The sequence below is a fragment of the Rattus rattus genome, chromosome 6 (genome assembly GCF_011064425.1).
Source record: "Rattus rattus isolate New Zealand chromosome 6, Rrattus_CSIRO_v1, whole genome shotgun sequence".
Classification (NCBI taxonomy): domain Eukaryota; kingdom Metazoa; phylum Chordata; class Mammalia; order Rodentia; family Muridae; genus Rattus; species Rattus rattus.
Window position 1 is genome coordinate 99,036,219 of NC_046159.1, and position 22,864 is coordinate 99,059,082.

At 40.5% G+C, this 22,864-nt stretch overlaps 1 non-coding gene across 1 annotated transcript; it reads right to left on the reverse strand.

Annotated features, from left to right (window-relative positions):
• Positions 1 to 18,603: 18,603 nt before the first annotated feature.
• Positions 18,604 to 18,710, reverse strand: LOC116904809. The gene has a single exon (XR_004388460.1). It is a non-coding gene; the product is annotated as a U6 spliceosomal RNA (small nuclear RNA).
• Positions 18,711 to 22,864: the final 4,154 nt, after the last annotated feature.

Genomic DNA, 22,864 nt, shown 5'->3' on the forward strand with positions numbered 1-22,864 from the left:
ACCTATATTATATATGTTTTCTTAGTTAGGGTTTTACTGCTGTGAACAGACACCGTGACCAAGGCAAGTCTTATAAAGGACAACATTTAACAAGAGATGGCTTACAGGTTCAGAGGTTCAGTCCATTATCATTAAGGTGGGAGCAGGGCAGCCTCCAAGTGCAGGCAGAGCTGAGAGTTCTACATCTTCATGTGAAGACTGCTAGTGAAAGACTGATTTTCAGGCAGGTAGGATGAGGGGATTAAAGCCCACAGTCACAGTGACACATCTACTCCAACAAGGCCACCCCTCTTAATAGTGCCACCCCCTAGGCCAAGCATATACAAACCATCACACATGTATGTAGGTATATTTGTATGTATGTAAGTATGCATGAACATTTATGGAATTAATGAAACAGGAGGCTGAGCCTGGCCAAAGTATGTGTCTGTGTGTGTCGATGTGTGTGCTTGACTTTCTCCTTTCTCCCTTACTTTTTTCTCTGACTCACACAGAGTTAACAATCTCTGGGCTTCTCACCTGCCCAACAAGAGGCCCTTGAGCCAAAGAGGAAAGAGCTCAAATAACTAAGCTTTATTTTCTTAATCCCCTGCTGCTGTCAGCATGTGTTAATTTACCAGAAGCCAATGGCTTTTGGCCACAGAATAGCAAAGAGTTAAAGAAGGTAAAAATGGCCAAAAGTAAACAGCTTTTAGGCAGCTTTAGCCACAGTCATTGCCTCCATTCCCTGCATTTTGCTGGCTGCCTCAGGACCTGGATGCCATGGCTGGCCCTCAGCTATGTATATATATGTGTATGTGTACGTGTACATGTTTATGTATATGTATATGTATATTGTATATGTATATGATGTATATGTATAGGTATAGGCATAATGTTCTACATAGCAGCACAACTCTGCACTGCTGTGCTTGCCTCAGCTCTATCACCTCAGACATGGATGACTGAAAATCTGAACCGGACCTGACTGCTGATAGCTTCCTATCACCTTCATTCACCTGTTGCAGGAACTGCCCCTCCACTTGACCCTGCCTGGCTTTCAAACTTCACAGGATGGATTGGGCATCACTCCTCAGCCTCTGCCCAGCCGTGCAAAGCAACGGAATTGTTCACATTGTTCTTCACTGCATTCCTGCTGCCATAGGCCGCTTCCTTAGGAATAGAAAGATACATTTGATTTAAATAGACTTTAAATTTAATGGCAATTTTAAAAACTAAAACCCCACAGACACATCAATGCCGTATGATCAAAATGAAAGAATGGTATCTTTGGGAAATATATACTTAAGGAAGAAACCAGTTATCAAGGCATTTGTCTATTGGGCTCCAAATGGGCCCGAATATATCATCTACTAACATCGACTTCAATCTTATACTCCATTACATCAGCTATTATCACTTGTGCAATGTACTTGGACATTTTGCTTTCTCTTCATGATGTATCAGGTGTACGGAACCTGATAGTCCCTTTTTTTTTTCTTTTTGTCAGGATAGCATGGGTATCTGGCTCCTTCTCTGATTTTCTGTTCTTCCCCCTCCACATGCTTTAAGTTCTCTTATAGTCAAGTCTTCAAGCTTTCTCTCTCTCTCTCTCTCTCTCTCTCTCTCTCTCTCTCTCTCTCTCTCTCTCCCTCTCTCCCTCTCTTCCTTTCTCTTCCTTCCTTCCTTTCTTTTTTCTTGACTTTTTTTTTTTTTGGCTATATTCTTAGAAAGTCTACCTTGCCTATCTTATTTCTAGAGTTATAGAATCTCAGAGACTAAAGAACTGACCCGTGTTAATTACAATTGAGAGAGGACTGTGTCTCATGAGACCTTCTTGGTCTTAGATTCCAATTCTTTATCCACTGGTTAATGGCTCAGTGCTCTGGAAGAGAATCTTTATTGTTCTTTTACAGGGGGGAAACCAGGAATTGTTCCAGCATGGAGTAGTGCTCTATGGTGCAGTTTCTGACATGTAATTTCCCAATATATGTTTGTTATTATGATTTTTGCACTTCAGTAACATTTACTTTTCTTAAATTTTTTTTCCCACATTCCCCGATGACTTTACAAATCGTCCTTGGATTACTTTGCTCCCCACAAGAGATGCTTAAGGATCCTGAAATTCGAAATTTCCCTGCCATACCTGTTAGCCTTCCAAATTATTTTCAATTCTTAAGACCTAGAATGCACAGACAAAGAGTGGGTCCAGTTTTATGGGGATTTTTGCCTGCCCAACACTGTTATGAACAGGGAAATGAACTAGTACTCTTCTATATTCTAGAATCAAAGACAAACAACTACCCAGATAGAGCACAGCTCACGGCAGCTGGGTTGGTGTCTCAGCTCAACTACTCTCTAAGCGTGTGACTATGGGCAGACATGCATAACCCATCTGCCCTCTCTTTCTTGTGTGTGGAGTGGGGTTGATAAGAAAACCTCTTGTACCACATGGTCCTTGTCAGGATAAAGTTATTAAGAACTGTGCCTGAGGAGCAATGAGCTTTAATAGAGACAGAGGAAGGCAGGGCCTCTGCACAGTAGCAGCCGGCTCCCTACTGCTCTTGCTGTGATGAGAAATAAGACTTTCTGCCGATTAAACACTTGAGCCTTGCAGTCAGTCGGTATTAGATTGGACCCAGATGCTGCCTGGGTGGTGTGACCCTAGGCAAGTAATTCAGTCTCTTCAAGCCTCGATGCCTTCATTTTGGGAGGCTTGCCAACTGCCTCCGGCATTGTGGAGCTTTAAGGGTAGAAAGATTCTGACAAAAGCTGGATTTCAGGGGACACAGCAAGTACTTATGCCACTTGTTTAAAAGAAGAGAGAGAGGGAGAGAGAGAGAGAGAGAGAGAGAGAGAGAGAGAGAGAGAGAGAGAGAGAGAGAGAGAGAGAGAGAAAGTGATAGACTAATTCTTATGGCCATGATTTTAAAACTTATTTTGGAAAGGTCTTCGTCATTTATTTTCAATTTGCATATAAAGCTGGTTTCTTTGTTCATAAGCGCTTCCTTTGGCAACTCCTTACCATCCTGAAATGTTTCCAAGCTGCTTCTGTCTCGGCTTCCTTCAGTGAAAGAATAATTCAATTAGAATCTAGCACAAACTCTGAACAGAGCACAGGGAGAGACTTCAAAGGGAGGAGGAAAATGAAGCTCTCACATCCCGGCTGATCTTTTTGAGTCAGGAATAAACATACCTGACAGGTCAGGTCATTGTTGCTATTGTTGTGACTCATTAGGAGCCTTGCATTTGAATATTAGGGAGTGTGTGTTTAAGAGGGGAAAAAAAAATTATGTGTGCAGGTTTGTGTCCACTGGCCTCTTGCCTCCCAAACATGATTTTCCTGTTTTGACATACCACTGGCTTGGGGTAAGAGCAACCAGACAGTTCAGGTTTCACTCTGACTTTCCCCTGAATGCCTCTCTTCCTTGATGCCTGCCCAAATATTTTTTTTTAAATTATTATCCCAATTAACCACACCCAGCACTCTCTGACCCGCCCTCTGGTCTGCTGTGAGTAGCTCTTATTGGCCATCCTGCTGGAGCACACAGGACTATCCTCACCGTGCAGCCAGCACCTGCTCGTTGCACGCATTGCTCTCTGTTTCTCTCAACATTTTCTAGATATCCAACTTGTACAATCTAAAGTCTGTTTTTTATACGGCCTCAAATGCCTTACTTTTCCATTGAGAGGTCTCCAAAATGAGTGCCCCAGCGGGTGGCAGACCAGTCTTCCTTTTGGTCACCTCTACTCCTATTTCTCTGCTTGCCATCCTTTGAACTCTTCTCTTTTTATGACTACAGCCTGCCTGAAATGCGTGGTTTCGCGCTCTCTGCTGACCCACTTTCACATCCAAGGATGATTCAGGCCCTGATTCATGCTCCTTTCTCTATTTTCCACCCTGCAGACTTTGTTTATTTATGCAGACAGTTTCTCTATTGAGTAGCTTCTTAGGCTTTCTATTTTATGTCACTCAAGAATACACACTACAAAGGAAGTCGAGTCTCTCCTGGAAATATCCTTTCCTGATTTTTCTATCCAGAAATAATCATCATTATCAGAGAGGTGCGCATTTTTCTAGCCTTTCTTTTTATGTACTTTTGTATTCCACATGAGATAAGTGAAACAGAAATGGGAAAGTAAGTACGCCTCACTATAAACAGAGTGAATGAAAATGTATATGCACAAATGCATGTGTTTATGCACACAAACCTATGTATATGTATATACACACATATATATGTATATGTATATATGTGTCTACAGTCAATATATACATACAGACAGCTTACATTTGTATGCTTTAGTATATTTTTATAGAAACCATATTGCTTCATGCATGCTCTTTTGGCAACTTGCCTTTGCAACTAAATAATGTCTTTGGCATTTCTCCATAGTACCACAGTTTGCTCTCTTCCATACATTTTAATTCTCGTACTGCATGACATCAACAGTTATGTGTCCATTTGTTTACTGACAGATACATACACATTCCATATACCTTGTCATTTATAAATAATGCTATAGTTAAAATCCCATTAATTACTCAAATGTATATATGTTTTGTGTAATTCTTTCATTGTGTTGTTTAAAAAAAAACCTGTCATGTACATTTTTAATGAAGATTGCTAAACTCCCTCCACAGATTCGGCGGGAGTTTACTTTCCTGCTGGGTGTCAGAATGTTCCCCACATGCTTACCAATCAGATATTATTAATTCTTTTAATTTTGAAAATCCCGGTATCCAGTTTTTAAATTCACACTCCACGGAGAGGAAGCATCTCTTTGTGAGTTTATTGGTCTTCTTCAGTGAAAGACTATACATACACTTTCTTCATTTCATCCCACTTCAAAGGTAGAAATCCCCTTCTCAGCAAAGTCATTTCTTCATTTCTTTCATAGTCTACTACATTCTCCCTTTAGTACCCTCAGGTGTTCTGTCTTCACAAATTTCTTTCTCTTGGTTTTCAAATACAATCAAACCGTCAATACCTTGACATAAAAGAGTGCATTTTACTCTCTGTTCCTTTCAGCATCTCTCCTGTTCTCTGCCCTCTGCCTCTCTCAGCTTACCCATGAGCGCTCAATATCTGCTACTCTTGGCCCCTCCAATCAGTGTGACTAGTGATGATACTCGATTCTAATACTATCTATCTTGATATATTTTCTTCCTATTTGTTGCTCTATGTTTCCAATCACAACTTTCAGCACATTATCCCATTCGCTTGCCTCTGACTACCTTCTTTATTTCTAAAACTTCTCTCCTCTTATGACTAAAGATCATAATGGTCAGTAATTCTGCTTTTGGATGTTGGGTATTTTTTCTTCATTTGCTTCTTGGAGATCTCATCAGTACAGACATTTCAACTGATGCTTGCATACATTCTATGTAAGAGGAGACTCTGAAGCAGCCATCACTAGTCCTGATGCCTCATTAAAAACCTACATTAACTTTAACTTTTCCCTAGTACATTTAATAACTACTAATTCAAGGTCAGAGAATAGACTGATTTTTACCATCCAATTTCACTCAGTCAAGTACTTCTTCTTTCTTTTTAAATCCTCTGTTGTTTGTATGTGTAGTAAGATGATAAAAACGTTAATTTTCTAAGTAAACGATTTGTCTGCTTTCTGAATAGAGAAGTTCATTATCCAGAAAACTCTTTGGCAAGTTGCATTTGTAAATAGCAAGTGGGTCAAAGGGCAACAAAGGTTAATCACACCTCTCTAATAAGAGCTGGTCACCTAGGTCTGGTGTGTTGTTGTTTTCCTGGATACACATTTCAAGCTGAATGTCTGGTGCTATAATGATGTTGAGAGTAGCCGTGGAAAGGCAGAAGAGAAAGGTAGCTGGCAACCAGAATGGAAATTTGGCAAAGGAACAAGCATGTGTAAGAGGGACTTTGTGTAGCTATGCTGTGCAACTCACACGGTAAATGGTTTGACCTGTCTCTCTGGAAGCTCTTCGGCATGAAACCGGTTTGCTTCTTGCTTCTTGCTTTCTAATTAGCTGTGGTTAATTAATTAATTAATTAATTAAAATATTATATTCATTACGAGGCAGTTTTCTGCTGTTAGATGCCTACTTACAGTTATTTTTATACTGGCTTTATTTAAGGTCTATCTGACAGGTAATGAAATAGTTAAACATATATTTTAAAAAATTTTAACCTATTTAAGGATCTATAAATTAATCAGCAGTACTAAGGAAATGAATTTCCAAAAGTTTCCTTGTGTCCTTTGGTCATCTTCCTCTCTTCTACTGTAAAGGGCCGCAATAACATTCGCCACCACTAGATGGCGCTGGCTTCCACTGCGCCCCACGTGGAAGGCCAAGTCAGTCAAGATGGCGCTAGCCTTCGCCGCGATAGCCCACTACCTATCGGGAGATTAACTGTGTGCGCATGTGCAAGAGTGCCTTCGTTCCAGGTCTTTGCCCATTCCGGGTCGTGCCTGATGAGGTCATGAGTAAGCAACCAATCAGGTGTGGATGCGCACGCGAGGTTAAATAGGCGCGCCTGGCCGGCCGCGGAGCTTCCACCATAAGAGAGAAATAAAGTTTTACCTATAGTAAGGATTTCTATGTCTTCGTGCTTCTTTCCGGCGAGAAGGCGCGTGTGGGACATTTGGTGCTGAGACCCCGGGACCAGAGGCCACACCATCGCATCGTCGGCGCCTCAGAAGCCTCCGTTTCACGGGAGAAATTCAGAAGCTATAGGACGCAGGTAAAAACTCTGAGAGAACATGTTTAGCCTTGACCTGCTCCGACTCAGCCCCTTGCCGGACGCGGCAGGTGCCGTTGTGGTTGCTTTGGCAGCCCTCGGGTGGTTTCTATTGACTCTTGAGTTTCTAGTTACGGCCAAACGGCGTTTAACAGCAAAGCGGAGAGCGTTGGGGGTGGGGCGAGACAGTGCTTCAGAAACAGAGTTAGAGAACGATTCAAAAGAGTTTAAAGGAAAAAAGTGCACTTAAGAAAAGAGACCCTCTCGAGGACCTTAGATCCGAGGGAGAGAGAGAATGGGGAAAAGACGCCTCGGGTGAGATAAAACAGAGTAAGGAAGAAGAGATCTTGAAAAGCGGAAGTCTTTATCCGGTAAAGGATTCAAAGACTTCAGAGCTTGATAGCTCAGGGACAGACGAGCAGAGAGAGGATTTAGAACATAAGGCAGCTCGCTGTGAAAAAGAAAGATGCTACCCAGATGAACAACGAGCTAACAGCTTGGGTAAACAAAAGGAAGTGGAAGGCGGAAACCATGCGGTTTCCCAGCCTATAAGTCCCGGCGCCTCTCCATCTTGTATGGAGAGATTCCACTCAGATTCCTTCCTCACTAAAGAGGAACAGAAAAAGATACAGCTGGCATTTCCGGTGTTTGAGGCCGCCGATGGAGGCCGCGTTCACGCGCCAGTAGAATATGTTCAAATTAAAGAACTTGCCGAGTCGGTCCGTAACTATGGAGTTAGTGCCAATTTTACTATTGCTCAAGTCGAAAGGCTTGCTACTCTGGCCATGACTCCAGGAGACTGGCAGACAACAGTAAAGGCTACGCTTCCCAATATGGGACAATATATGGAATGGAAAGCCTTATGGTATGATGCCTCTCAGGCACAGGCCAAAGTCAATGCCATTGCTGAAGGCAATCAGAGAGACTGGACGCTTGATCTGTTAACAGGACAAGGGCAATATGCCAATAATCAAACTAACTATGACTGGGGAGCATACGCTCAAATTTCCGCTGCCGCCGTTAAGGCATGGAAGGCACTTTCCAAGAAGGGAGAGTCCGGGGGACACTTAACGAGAATCATACAAGCCCCCCAGGAACCATTCTCAGACTTTGTGGCTAGGATGATGGAGGCAGCAGGCAGGATCTTTGGAGACCCTGAACAGGCAATGCCTTTAGTAGAACAGTTGGTTTATGAACAAGCCACACAGGAGTGCAGAGCAGCTATTACGCCTAGGAAGGGCAAAGGATTACAGGATTGGCTGAGAGTTTGCCGAGAACTTGGAGGCCCGCTTACTAATGCCGGCCTCGCGGCTGCTATCCTACAGAGCCAAAAGTGCTTAGGTACAGGTGATCACAAGGTCTGCTATAACTGTGGCAAACCAGGACATTTGAAAAAGGAGTGTCAAGCCCTCGCTAGGAAGAGAGCACCAGGACTGTGTACTAGGTGTGGGAAAGGCTATCATTGGGCTAGTGAATGTCGCTCAGTTAAAGATATCAGAGGCAAGTTTATTCAGCCCAGGCCTCCCCAGACGGAAGAGGGTGAAAATATTCCAAAAAACGGGTATCTGGGCCCCAGGTCTCAGGGCCCCAAAACATATGGGACTCCAGCTTACAACAGACGGACTCCACGATTCGCAGAGCCACTAGAGGCTCAGCAGGAGTGGACCTCTGTTCTACCACCCAATTCATATTAATGCCACTGATGGGTGTACAACCCGTCCCCACTGACTACAAAGGCCCCCTACCGGTGGGAAGTGTTGGCCTTATTATGGGACGGTCCTCCTTAACTTTAAAGGGACTAATTGTTCACCCTGGAATAATAGATCAAGATTACACGGGAGAACTTCAAGTTCTCTGTTCGTGCCCTCAAGGTGTTTTTTTCCATTTCCCCAGGTGATAGGATTGCTCAGTTGATTATTCTTCCAAGCTTACATGATCATTTTCCTTCTTCGGGGTCCCTAGAGGAACCCTTGAAGTTTGGCTCTTCGGGACTGATTCTGCTTATTTAATAATGGACCTTAATTCCAGACCCTCTTTAGAGTTGAATGTAGAAGGAAAAATTTTAAGGAATTCTAGATACAGGGGCTGATAAGAGCATTATCTCCTCCAAGTGGTGGCCTAAGGTATGGCCTGTCACTCAATCATCCCATTCCTTACAAGGACTAGGGTATGAGGCCAGCCCCACTATCAGCTCACGCTCCTTGATTTGGCATGCTCCAGAAGGCCAATCAGGAAAGTTTATTCCTTATGTCCTCCCTCTTCCTGTTAACCTTTGGGGGAGGGATGTCTTACAGGGTCTAGGTCTGACATTGACCAGCAGTACTCTCGACAAGCTGTCGAGATTAGGAAGGATTAGGAAAAAAGGAACAAGGAAAATTAGAACCGGCTCCACAAGAAGGTAATATAGAAAGGCAGGACCTGGGTTTTTCCTAAGTGCCATTGAGGGTTCTATGCCCATACCCTGGCTTACAGAGGAAGTGATATGGGTTCCTCAATGGCATCTATCCTCTGAAAAATTAGAAGCTGCCACTAAATTGGTTAATGAACAATTACAGCTTGGTCATTTAGAACCGTCTACCTCACCATGGAATACTCCTATTTTGTGATAAAAAAAAATCAGGAAAATGGAGACTTCTCCATGATTTGAGAGCCATTAATGCACAGATGCGTTTATTTGGCCCGATCCAACGAGGCCTACCCTTACTCTCTGCTTTACCTAAGCAATGGAAGATAATAATTATAGACATTAAGGATTGTTTCTTTTCCATCCCCTTGTGTCCACAAGACAGACAGAGGTTTGCATTTACTATACCAGCTATTAATCATCTTGAACCTGATAAGAGATTTCAGTGGAGGGTCCTGCCTCAAGGCATGGCCAATAGCCCCACTATTTGCCAACTATATGTGCAACGAGCTCTTGAACCTATAAGGAAGCAATTTCCTTCCTTGTTGCTGGCTCATTATATGGATGACATTCTGGCATGTGGCAAAGATTTAACCACCTTACAGACCTCATATCCCATATTAATCAAAACATTGGGACAATGGGGACTACAAGTCGCTGCAGAAAAGGTTCAAATTGCAGAAATTGGCTCATTTCTGGGAATGGTCATTTATCCTGAAAAAATAGTTCCCCAGAAATTAGAGATTCATAGAGATCATTTACATACCTTAAATGATTTCCAAAAATTATTGGGAGATATAAATTGGCTGAGACCATTTTTAAAGGTTTCCTCTGCTGAGTTGAAACCTTTATTTGATATTTTGGAGGGGGACTCTCATATCTCCTCTCCGAGAGCATTGACGCCAGCTGTAAACCAGGCCTTACAAGTTGTAGAAAAAGGCTTACAGGATGCTCAATTGCAGCGCATTGATGAGACCAAGCCTTTTGATTTGTGTGTTTTCAAAACTATGCTATTGCCAACAGCTGTTTTGTGGCAGGATGGGCCTTTATTATGGGCCCATCCCAATGAATGCATCTCCTGCTAAGATTATTGACTGGTATCCCGATGCGGTTGCTCAGCTTGCACTCCTCGGGTTAATAGCAGCTATTACTCATTTTGGGAAAGAACCCAAAACTTTGATAGTATCATATACAGCCATTCAGATTCAAACATTAGCTGCTACCTCAAATGCTTGGGCAGTGTTAGTTACTTCCATTGCTGGACAGATTGATAATCATTATCCAAAACACCCGATCCTACAGTTTGCTTTAAGCCAAGCCATTGTGTTTCCACGCATAATGTCTCAGAAACCACTTGTTGATGGGGTTGTAGTGTATACAGATGGGTCAAAAACTGGTATAGGTGCTTATGTGGTCAATAATAAGGTAGTATCTAAACAGTATAATGAAACCTCACCTCAAGTTGTAGAATGTTTAGTGGTGCTAGAGGTCCTCGAGACCTTCCCAGGCCCGCTTAACATTGTGTCAGATTCCTCTTATGTGGTTAATGCAGTTAAGGTTCTTGAGGTGGCTGGATTAATCAGGCCTTCCAGCAAACTTGCTCAGATTTTTCAACAAATTCAATCTACCCTTCTCAACAGGAGATCCCCTGTATTCATAACACATATTAGAGCTCACTCGGGCCTTCCTGGGCCAATGTCTCGCGGAAATGACCTAGCGGACAAAGCTACAAGAGTGATTGCAGTTGTCTTGTCCCCTCAATTAGGCGTGACAAGCAAAAAGAATTTCACAGCGATTTCATGTAACGGCTGAAACTTTACGCCGCCGATTTGCTTTGACTAGAAAAGAAGCTAGGGAGATAGTTACCCAATGTCAAAATTGTTGTCAATTCCTGCCTGTACCACATGTGGGAGTTAACCCACGAGGAATCCGACCACTACAGGTTTGGCAAATGGATGTTACTCATATCCCTTCTTTTGGAAAACTTCAGTATTTGCATGTTTCTATTGATACATGCTCTGGCATTATGTTTGCTACACCTCTAACAGGAGAAAAGGCCTCACATGCAATTCAACATTGCCTCGAGGCGTGGAGCGCTTGGGGTAAACCCAAACTCCTTAAGACAGACAATGGACCAGCTTATACTTCTCAAAAATTTCAACAGTTCTGCCACCAGATGGAGGTGACTCATCTGACTGGTCTCCCGTATAATCCTCAGGGACAGGGCATTGTAGAGCGTGCCCATCGCACTCTCAAATCCTATTTAATTAAACAAAAAGGGGGAGTCGAGGAGACTCTACCCTCAGTACCAAGAGTAGCTGTTTCCATAGCACTCTTCACCCTTAATTTTTTAAATCTTGACACCCAAGGCCATACTGCGGCCGAACGTCACTATTCAGAACCTGATAGACCAAAAGAGATGGTAAAATGGAAAGATGTTTTGACTGGTCTATGGAAAGGCCCGGATCCTATTTTAATAAGATCCAGGGGAGCGGTTTGTGTTTTCCCACAGGAAGAAGACAATCCATTCTGGCTACCGGAACGACTGACACGGAGAATCCTGACGCCTAGAAGTGACTCGCGGATGGATCCCTCAGAAACTACCTCTAGTCCTCACACTACCTCTTTGGATTTGGATTCCTAGTACTTCTAGGAATGGGTGGGGGTGGCTCTGTTTGGTGCAGCCCTATGCTGTGAATTAGTATTCATGCTATGGTTGGTTTGCAAACTCAGACCTCAACAAAAAACGTGACAAGGCCGTTTTCACTCAAGCACTTGCAGCCATTTTGAACAAGGGGCCTCCCCTAAAATTTGGTTATCTATCTTCAAAAATTAGTCGGTATCTGAGTTCTCTGCTCTTGCACCCCCATGGGCCTGTGGGCCCACTTGCACTGGGGAGAGAGAGACTCAAGATTCCTTTGATCAGCCCTTCTACATCGCTGAGGTTTCCTCATTGCACGCGATAGGGTGATCATGACCTCCCCACTAACTCACCTTCTGGCTGGCCTCTTTTTAGAGTTCGCCCTAGGTCATTATTCAGTTACTGTCACACAGCACTGTGGTACCCAGGGACGGGCAACTTTCCTCATGCACAGACCGATCTAAGACACGGGGCCTGGTGGCGATAAGGTTACCCTTCGACGGATAAGGCTGTGACATAGAGGATCGACCTAAGACAGGGGCCACAGCAGATGGACGTAACTGCGGGGACCTAGACCAGCCTAGACAATAATTTACCGCTATTTATTAATAAAAAGTAAAGGGGGAGATGTAAAGGGCCGCAATAACATTCGCCACCACTAGATGGCGCTGGCTTCCACTGCGCCCCACGTGGAAGGCCAGGTCAGTCAAGATGGCGCTAGCCTTTACCGCGCAAGCCGGCTCCCTATCGGGAGATTGGCTGTGTGCGCATGTACAAGAGTGCCTTCATGCCAGGTCTTTGCCCATTTCCGGGGCGTACCTGATGAGGTCATGAGTAAGCAACCAATCAGGTGTGGGTGCGTACACGGGGGATAAATAGAGGCACCTGGCCGGTGCACGGGGCTTCCACCAGACAGAAGAGAGAAATAAAGTTGTTGTCTATAGTTAGAATTTCGGTGTCCGCGTGCTTCTTGCCGGCTAGAAGTAGCGCGTTGGACATTCTACATCATATCTCTTCTTTTACTTGTCATAGACTACTACGTGTTTTTTAGAATTTTACAAAAAAGATGATAAAATATGTACTTCTTTTTGTCTCTTTGATTCTATATATGAAAATTATTTGGGGATTTATCTATGCTGTTGCAAATATAAGTGACCCATTTTATTTTCTTGAGAGATGTGCCATTGTGTGGATATATAATAAATCCTTTACCCATTCATCATCAATTAATAGACAAAAGGCTTTTTTCTAAGTTGTAACAATTTTGGATAAAGTTATAATTAGTTATGACTTTGTATAAATATATATATTTTGTCCTTTGTAAATATATATGAATAATATATATATATATATATATATATTGTCCTATTCCTTTAATAGTGTCCTTAAAGAAGTTTCAAATTAAATATAGTATTTTTCTTTGATACTGCATGCTAAAGGACTCAGGAAATGTGGCATGATGGTTAGGTAAAGATTTTGCATTCATTTTACCTAGGGTTGGCAGGGTAATTTAAAAGACCTTTTTTTTTGATGGTGGCATCTGGGCAGATGCCTGAATGAAGGACTACAGTGAGACATGAAACCATCCCAGTAGACTGTGTAAGACAGGTGTTAGAGTAGGTACAAAGGCCCTGGATGCATTGCCAACAAGTTGGGTAGATTTCTAGAAAAATTAAGGTGGGACTGGGGAGACAGATTATTTAGCTAAATGCTTACCTTGCAAGCACAAGGGCACTCTTGGTGACCTGAGTTTGATTCTCTAGAAAATATTTGAAAAGAGAAAGAAAAGTTAAGTGTCATGGTCCACTCATGTAACCTCAGGTCTAGGAAGAAGAGAGGCAGGTCTCTGGAGCTCTCTGCTAAATTCCATGTCAGTGAGATATCTCTTCTCAGAAAAATACAAAACAAAACAAAACAAAACAAAACAAAACAAAAAACAAAATGAGGCAGATGGCATCTGAACAACAACTGTGCCAGAGATATTCCTCTGGCCTCTACATATATGTGCACACACATAACTATGTGAATCCTCATGTTCATGAACACACAGACACACATTCATGCACATACATAATCTCCACAAAACAAACATTCAATCAATCAAGACATAATCATGGAGTAATAGTTACAAATCTCCCAGCAAAGAAAATATGATGCCATCACTGGAAATTCAGTCAAACACTAAAGGGAAGCTCAACATTGATTTATGTCTATCTAGCTCTTCTAGGATACTAAAAAAGTATCTTAAAACTTTGAAAACTGAGATGAAAATTAATGATCCACCAAAGCCAGCCAAGGAAACTACAATTAGCAATCAGTATTCCTGGTGGATGTAGATGTAAAAATCTTCAATCAAATACTAGCAAATTGAATTCAATATCACATTAAAAATATCATTCACCATGATCAAGTGGAATTTATCCCAAGATGTAAGGATGGTTCAATATATGCAAATCAATATGTGTGTTATCCAAACAGCAACAAATTAACAACAGCATGATCACTCCAATGGATTAAAAAAGCATTATAAAATTCAACATCCTCTCATCATAAAGGGTCTCAAAAATCGAGTACAGAGACTGTATTTTAGGACAATAAAAGACATATATTACACATGTTCAATAGTGAAAACCTGAAAAACTTTTCTTTTTATTCAGAACCAAGGGACCAGAGAGCTGGCTCAGGGTTTTAGAGCATTTAGTGAGCTTGCATGGGTCTGCATTAGGTTCTTTGCATATATCTTATGGTTGTTAGTTTGGAACTGGGGGGAGTAGAGGGAGGGGAAATTGTGGTTGAGATGTAGGGACTTGGGTTTATTTCCTAGCATGCTTATCAGGTGTGTCTCAATAGTCTAGAACTCCAGTTCCAGAAATTATGGATGTTATCTGACTCCTGCAGTCATCTACACTCACAGGATAAACATAAATTCACACAGGCACACAAATACACATAGATAAAATAAAATCTTTAAAAAAAATTGTAGTCCTCAACTGCAACTGAGTATCACCAGTTCTCTCTCTTCTATCTATCTATCTATCTATCTATCTATCTATCTATCTATCTATCTATCTATCTATCTATCTATCTATCATGTTATTCATCTATGACCTCTTTTTTTCTTTTACTGGATATTTTTTATTTACATTTCAAATGTAATTCCCTTTCCTGGTTTCCTGTCCATAAGCTCCTTATCCCATCCCCCTCCTCTTCTTCTATAAGGGTGTTCCCTCCCTGTCTGCACCCTTCCTGCCCTCCCCCAACATTCCCCTACAAGGGGTGAGGGGGCTGGACCAAGGGCTTCTCTTTCCATTAGTGCCCAACAAGGGCAGCCTCTGCTACATTAGCAGTTAGAGCCTTGGGTCAATCCATGTATAGTATTTGGGGAGCGATATAGTCCCTGAGAGCCCTGGTTGGTTGGAATTATTGTTTTTATGGGGTTGCAAGCCCTTTCAGCTCTTTCAATATTTAATCTAATTCCTCCATAGGGGGTGGGTGCCGTTCTCAGTTCAGTGGTTTGCTGCTAGGATTCACCTCTGTATTTGACATGCTCTGACTGTGTCTCACAGGAGACATTTATATATGGTTCCTGTCAGCATGCACTTCTTAGCTTCATCATTCTTATCTAGTTTGGTATGTGTATATATATGTATGGGCCACATGTGGGGAAGGCTCAGATTGGCCATTCCTTCAGTCTCTGCTCCAAACTTTGCCTCTATATCCCTTCCTATGAAAATTTTTGTTCCCCCTATAAGAAGGAGTGAAAGATTCCGCACTTTGGTCATCTTTCTTCTTGAGCTTCATGTGGTCTGTGGATTGTATCTTGGATAATTTGGGTTTTGGGGCTAATTTCCACTTATCAGTGAATGCATACCAAGTGTGTTTTTCTGTAATTGGGTTACCTCACTCAAGATGATATTTTCTAGTTCCATCCATTTGCCTATGAATTTCATGAAGTCATTGTTTTTGATAGCTGAGTAGTACTCCATTGTGTAGATGAACTATATTTTCTGTATCCATTCCTCTGTTGAGGGGCATCTGGGATCTTTCCAGCTTCTGGCTATTATAAATAAGGCTGCTATGAACATAGTGGAGCATGTGTCTTTGTTGTATGTTGGAGCATCTTTTGGGTATATGCCAAGGTGAGGTATAGATGGGTCCTCAGATAATGGAATGTCCAATTTTCTGAGGAACCCCCAGACTGATTTCCAGAGTAGTTGTACCAGTTTGCAATCTCACTGACAATGGAGGATTGTTCCTCTTTCTCTACATCCTTGCCAGCATCTGTTGTCACCTGAGTTTTTGACCTTAACCATTCTGACTGGTGTGACGTGGAATCTCAGGGTTGTTTTGATGTGCATTTTCCTGATGACTAAGGATGTTGAGCATTTCTTTAGGTGCTTCTCAGTCATTCAATATTCCTTAGCTGAGAATTCTTTGTTTAGCTCTGTACCACATTTTTTAATAGAGTTATTTGGCTCTCTGGAGTCTAACTTCTTGAGTTCTTTGTATATTTTGGATATTAGCCCTCTAAAGATATTTTCCCAATCTGTTGGTTTCCATTTTGTCCTAATGACAGTGTCCTTTGCCTTTCAGGAGCTTTACAGTTTTATGAGGTCCCATTTGTCGATTCTTGATCTTAGAGCATAAGCCATTGGTGTTTTGTTCAGGAAATTTTCCCCAGTGCCCATGTATTCAAGACTCTTCCCCACCTTTTCTTCTATTAGTTTGAGTGTATCTGGTTTGATGTGGAGGTCCTTGATCCACTTGGACTTAAGCTTTGTACAGGGCAATAAGAATGGATCAATTTGCATTCTTCTACATGCTGACCTCCAGTTGAATCAGCATCATCTGTTGAAAATGCTATCTTTTTTCATTGGATGGATTTAGCTTCTTTCTCAAAGCTCAAGTGACCATAGGTGTGTTGGTTTATTTCTGTCTTCAATTCTATTCCACTGATCTACCTGCCTGTCTCAGTACCAATACCATACAGTTTTTATCACTATTGCTCTGTAATACTGCTTGAGGTCAGGGAAGGTGATTCCCCAAGAAGTTCTTTTATTATTGAGTATAGTTTTAGCTATCCTGGGTTTTTTGTTATTCCAAATGAATTTGCAAATTGCTCTTTCATTGAGTTGGAATTTTGATGGGGATTGCATTGAATCTGTATTTTGCTTAGGCAAAGTGACCATTTTTACTGTATTAATCCTGCCAATCCATGAGCATGGGAGATCTTTCCATCCTCTGAGGTCTTCTTCCATTTCTTTCTTCAGAGACTTGAAGTTCTTGTCATACAGATCTTTCACTCGCTTGGTTAGAGTCACATCAAGGTATTTTATGTTATTTGTGACTATTGTGAAGAGTATCATTTCTCCAATTTCTTTCTCAGCCTATTTATCCTTTGAGTAGAAGAAGGATACTGACTTGTCTGAGGTAATTTTATACCCAGCCACTTTGCTGAAGTTGTTTGTCAGCTTTAGTAGTTCTCTGGTGGAACTTTTGGGATCACTTAAGTACACTATCATATCATCTGCAAATAGTGATATTTTGACAGCTTCCTTTCCAATTTGTATCCCTTTGACATCCTTTTGTTGTCTGATTGCTCTGGCTAGGACTTAAGTACTATATTGAATAAGTAAGGAGAGAGTGGGCAGCCTTGTCTAGTCCCTGATTTTAGTCGGATAGCTTCAAGTTTCTCTCCATTTAGTTTAATATTAGCCACGGGTTTGCTGTATATGGCTTTTACTATGTTTAGGTATGGGCCTTGAATTCCTATTCTTTCCAGGACTTTTATCATGAAGGGGTGTTGAATTCTGTCCAATGCTTTCCCAGCATCTAATGAAATGATCATGTGGTTTATATCTTTGGGTTTGTTTATATAGTGGATTATGTTGATGGTTTTCCGCATATTAAACCATCCCTGCATCCCTGGGATGAAGCCTACTTGATCATGATGGATGATTATTTTGATGTGTTCTTGGATTCAGTTTGCAAGCATTTTATTAAGTATTTTTGCGTTGATATTCATAAAGGAAATTGGTCTGAAGTTCTCTTTGTTTGTTGGGTCTTTGGGTAGTTTAGGTATCAGCATAATTGTGGCTTCATAGAAGTAGTGGGTATTGTTCTGTCCGTTTATATCTGGTGTAATAATTTGGACCATATTGGTATGAGGTCTTCTATGAAGGTCTGATAGAATTCTGCACTAAATCCATCTGGTCCTGGGCTCTTTTTGGTTGGGAGACTTTTAATGACTGCTTCTATTTCTTTAGGAGCTATGGGGCTGTTTAAATGGTTTATCTGTTCCTGACTTAACTTTGGTACCTGGTATCTGTCTAGAAAATTGTCCATTTCCTCCAGATTTTCCAGTTTTGTTGAATATAGGCTTTTGTAGTAGAATCTGGTGACTTTTTGAATTTCCCCAGATTCTGTTGTTATGTCTCCCTTTTCTGATTTTGTTAATTTGGATACATTCTCTATGCCCTGTTGTTAGTCTGGCTAAAGGTTTATCTTTCTTGTTGATTTTTTTCACAGACCCAGCTCCTGGTTTTGTTGATACTTTGTATAGTCCTTTTTGTTTCTACTTAGTTGATTTCAGCCCTGAGTTTGATTATTTCCTGCCTTCCTCTCCTCTTGCTTTTTTTGTTCTAGAACTTTTAGGTGTGTTATCAAGCTGCTGATATATGCTATCTTCTGTTTCTTTGGAGGTTCTCAGAGCTATGAGTTTTCCTCTTAGCACTGCTTTCACTGTGTCCCATAAGTTTGGGGTACGTTTTGCCTTCATTTTCATTAAATTCTAAAAAGTCTTTAATTTGTTTCTTTATTTCTTCCTTGACCAAGTTATCATTGAGTAGAGTGTTGTTAAAAATATGGAATGCTTCACGAATTTGCGTGTCATCCTTGTGCAGGGGACGTGCTAATCATCTCTGTATTGTTTCCATTTTAGCATAAATGCTGCCAAAGTGAGCACCCATCTCTGACTATTTATTCACTCTTGTCAAACCCAAAACCCTCAAACCAAGTTATTCTACTCATTCAACCCAGAAAAGGAACTATCTCTTTAAACGAAATTGTCTTTGATATAAAAACTTAACCAAAACTAGTCATTAGTGCAGGGTTCCAGACCCAGAAAAAGCAGATATTTAACATACCAAAGCAGATCTTCTAGTTTCATCCCTTGATCCCTTCTGTCTCTGTGTCTCTCTCTCCCTCTCTCTCTCCTCTCCATCCCTTCTTCTCTCTCTCCTTCCTTCTCATCCTCCTTCCTTTCTCTTGTCTCTTCTCTCCTCTCTCTCTGTGCTCTCTCACTCTACCCTCCCACTCTTCCCATCTGTGGAGACATCCGTGACCTTGCCTGCAAGATCAGTGAACACAATAATCCTGACTTTATATATGTTCATTGGGCTTGAGTTGGCTTATTTCTCTGGACGGAGATAATTTATCTATTGAATTCAGAAGTCGTAAGATACAAATGTTAGGTTCAAATCAGGTTCCCAAAATGGCAGTGCTGGTCACAATGTTCTAAACAGAAGGATTCTGTCTGGATAAACAAAATGATTGTTACTAGGTAAACAGAAGCCTAAATTCTGCATTTCTCATGAATCTGAGGGTTTTGTTTACCAGTACCTCCCTTAATCTATACCCAAAGGTCAACTACCTCAGGTAAGGACATCTAGTTCCAGGTTGATCCAAACAATTTGCATCAACTCAAAGACCCCACCCTGCTGACTATCATATAAAATTCTCTTGCATTTCTGCCATTTTACTTCACTCTACTCTACCTTCACCCAGAGATAACCTTGGCTATTTCATCTTCAACAAATCTTTCTTTTTAACCATGGAATGATTTAGATTTGTGATTTTATTATGCCCTTGCTTACAGCAAATTATTATGGAAAACGTAGTTCCATTTTCAAATGTTAACCTTGAGCTATCAAAAGGAAAGACAAAACAAGTCCATTTATAACAACTAAAAATAAAAATCTTTGAGAACAGATGTCCCTAAGGAACTGAATTTGAACTAAAGATTTTCTGCACAACAAAAGAAATATTAATAAAATAAAAAAGAAACCCTTGAAATGAAGAAAAATATTTGGGTAATATCTAAATTATAGAAGGAATTTTTAGAGCTCAATTATGAAAGTAGAGATTCAAAATAAAAAAAAATCCAATTAAAAATTGGTAAAGTTTTTTTCTCAGAAGATAAACGCAGCCCTTAGTTTTTAAGCATGTAAAATAATGCTCAATTCACTATCAGTAGGACTTATAAATCAAAGGGATCATCCTAAATCTGCTCAGTGGCTATGATAAAAACAACAGCAGAGTTTTTCAATCTCTTAAATATAAGGAGTTCTTTTGGTTTTATATTTGTAGGTGTGTTTTGTTTCTTTTCTTTGTTTCTTTTTTCTTTTCTTTCTCCCTCCCTCCCTCCCTTCTTTCCTCCCTCCCTCCCTTCTTTCTTTCTTTCTTTCTTTCTTTTTGAGACAGTTTTTCTGTGTAGGTATGGCTGTCCTGGATCTCACTCTGTAGACCAGGCTGACTTCTGCTTCCCCTGTGTTCAGATTGAAGGCATGCATTAGCACTGCCTGCCTATTGATAATTTAAAAAAAAAAAAAATCAGGAAACATTTATTTTCTTTTTTTCCTTTCATATGTAAATATCTGCTTTACACACACACACACACACACACACACACACACACACACTCCCTTCCCTTCCTTCCTTCCTTCCTTCCTTCCTTCCTTCCTTCTTTCCTTCCTTCCTTCTTTACATGTGGACTGCAGCATCTCCTACTTTTTTTCCCCTTCCCAGCCCCTCCCCACTAGCTCCCCTTTGTCCCTCTCCCAATCCTTTGCCTTGTGTTTCTGTTCAGAAAAGCACAGGGTTCCCAAGGTATATCAAGTTGTAGTAAGACTAGGTACTTCTTCTCCTACCCTGGCTAGAGATGTCAACCCAGTATGGAGAAAGAGTTTCTAAAGCAGACAAAAGAGTCCGAGATAGCCCCCATTCCCACTGTTAGGAGTCCCACGAAGACCAAGTGACATAATTGTATTATATATATATGGCGAGGGCCTAGCATCTTTATTTTCTTGCATGGTGCAAAACATGTTTGTTTGTTTGTTTTTGGTTGCTGTTTGTTTGTTTTTAAAATCTGGCCACTTTTAATGGTTTCTTTTTTAAACATTTTAATTAAACTTTATTATAAAAATGTGCAAATAAAAAACATCAGAGATTAAAATTAACTATCCCCTGAGTCTAAACATTTCCATCTAAAAACTTCCATATAGTTAAAGTGGCGATGTCTTCTTTTAACACAAGTTTTGAGCAATTTAAGTGATATTCTTTTGTAGTGTGTGTGTGTTTGTGTGTGTGTGTGTGTTTGTGTAAACTTAGACTTTGTCTTGAGGCTTAATTTTTGCTGTTGTTGTTTGCTTTGGGTTTTTAATAGTTTTAGTCATGATTTCTCTCTGTAGTTAGCACTGTGCAGGAACACTCTGTGTAGCTCAGGTTGGCTTTGAACTCATGCCTGTGCTCTTGTCTCTTGCCTCCCAGGTACTGGGATTACAGGCATGAGCAATCTCCCGTGTTAGAGTTTAGAGTTTTTATAGTTTTAATAAGAATTAAAAAATTTTTTTTCTATTTTTCTTATCTATTTATTTGTTTGATGGAGTGTAATTACAAGTATATGAAATCACTTTATATTTATATTTTCTATAATTCATTAATGATCTGTTTTCAGTAATTGTTTTTCTCTTGTATTTCACTGTGGTTTATTTTATTTCATTACTGCAATTAAGCTTTTAACTATTCTTTTTGACAAAATATAATTTATCATTAATCTTACCAAGTATGTTCTTATTGTTATGCATTATAGTTTTTAATTTCCATCGATTTGATTTGGTGCTTTGGGAGAGTTTCCTATCTGAGTTTAATGCAGCCAGTCTCTCAGCTTCCCCTTGAGCATATGGTACACAGTAATAATTACTGTCTCAATGTCTTTGTCTTTAATTCTGACATCTGTGTCATTTCAGGGACAGCTCAATTAATTCATTCTGTCTTCTTTATGAATTATGTTTCCTACATTTGTTTAAATGCCTGCTACATTTTAATTAAATGCTATCCATTATTTTTACTTTTGTTTTTAAATTGATATATTTTGTTTAAAAAAATCCTTGAGCTCTACTTTAGAACATTTTAAAATTTCTTGGGATCATTCTCATTCTGAAGAGTCTAGCTTGAAAGATTTGTGGGGCAGGAGCAAAGCAGCACTGAGTTCAGGGGTAGTTTTTCTTTACTTATAAGTCAAAATACTTAGGACTCAGCACCTTCTTATCTATCAGGTTCAATGCATCTGATTTTTGTGCAGGGTTATAAGTATGAATGTATTTGGATTCTTCTACACACAGCTGTTCAGTTTGGGCCACACTGTTTGTTGAAGATGTTGCCTTTTTTTCCAGTGCATAATTCTGGCTTCTTTATAAAAAAAAATAAAGTGTCCATAGGTGTGTGGATTTATATCTGCATCTTCAATTTGATTTCATTTATCAAGAAAAAAACCCTCAAGTTTAAAACTGGGGTACATATCTAAACAGAGAATTCTCAAAAGACAAAAAAACCAATGGTTGAGAAACAAAGAAATGTTCAACATCTTTATTCATCTAACGAATGTAAATCAAAACTACTTTGCAATTTGATCTTACACCAATCTGAGTGGGTAAGATAATAAAATAAGGGACAGCTCAAGTTGGCAAGGATATGGAGAAGGGGACTGACTATTCATCCATTGCTGGCAGGACTGTAAACCTGTCTAAGTACCATGGAAATTAGTGTGCTGTTCTTCTAGAAGATGGTAATGATCTACCTCAAGATCTATCTATAATACTCTTGGGCATATACCAAAAGTTGCTTTATTCAACCACAGAAATACTTGTAGGTCTACCAAGGGCTGCATGACCTTCCTTAGGTAGAGGGTGTGCGATTGCACTCCCCAGACAAGGTAAGAGGAGGGGAAGCTCTGCTGGAAAATGGACTCCTCCATTTTTCACTGGACTGAGAGGAACTATCTGGATATGGTAGTCTGTGACCTTAAGTAGCAGGATTTCCCAACATGTGGCTATTAGCTGT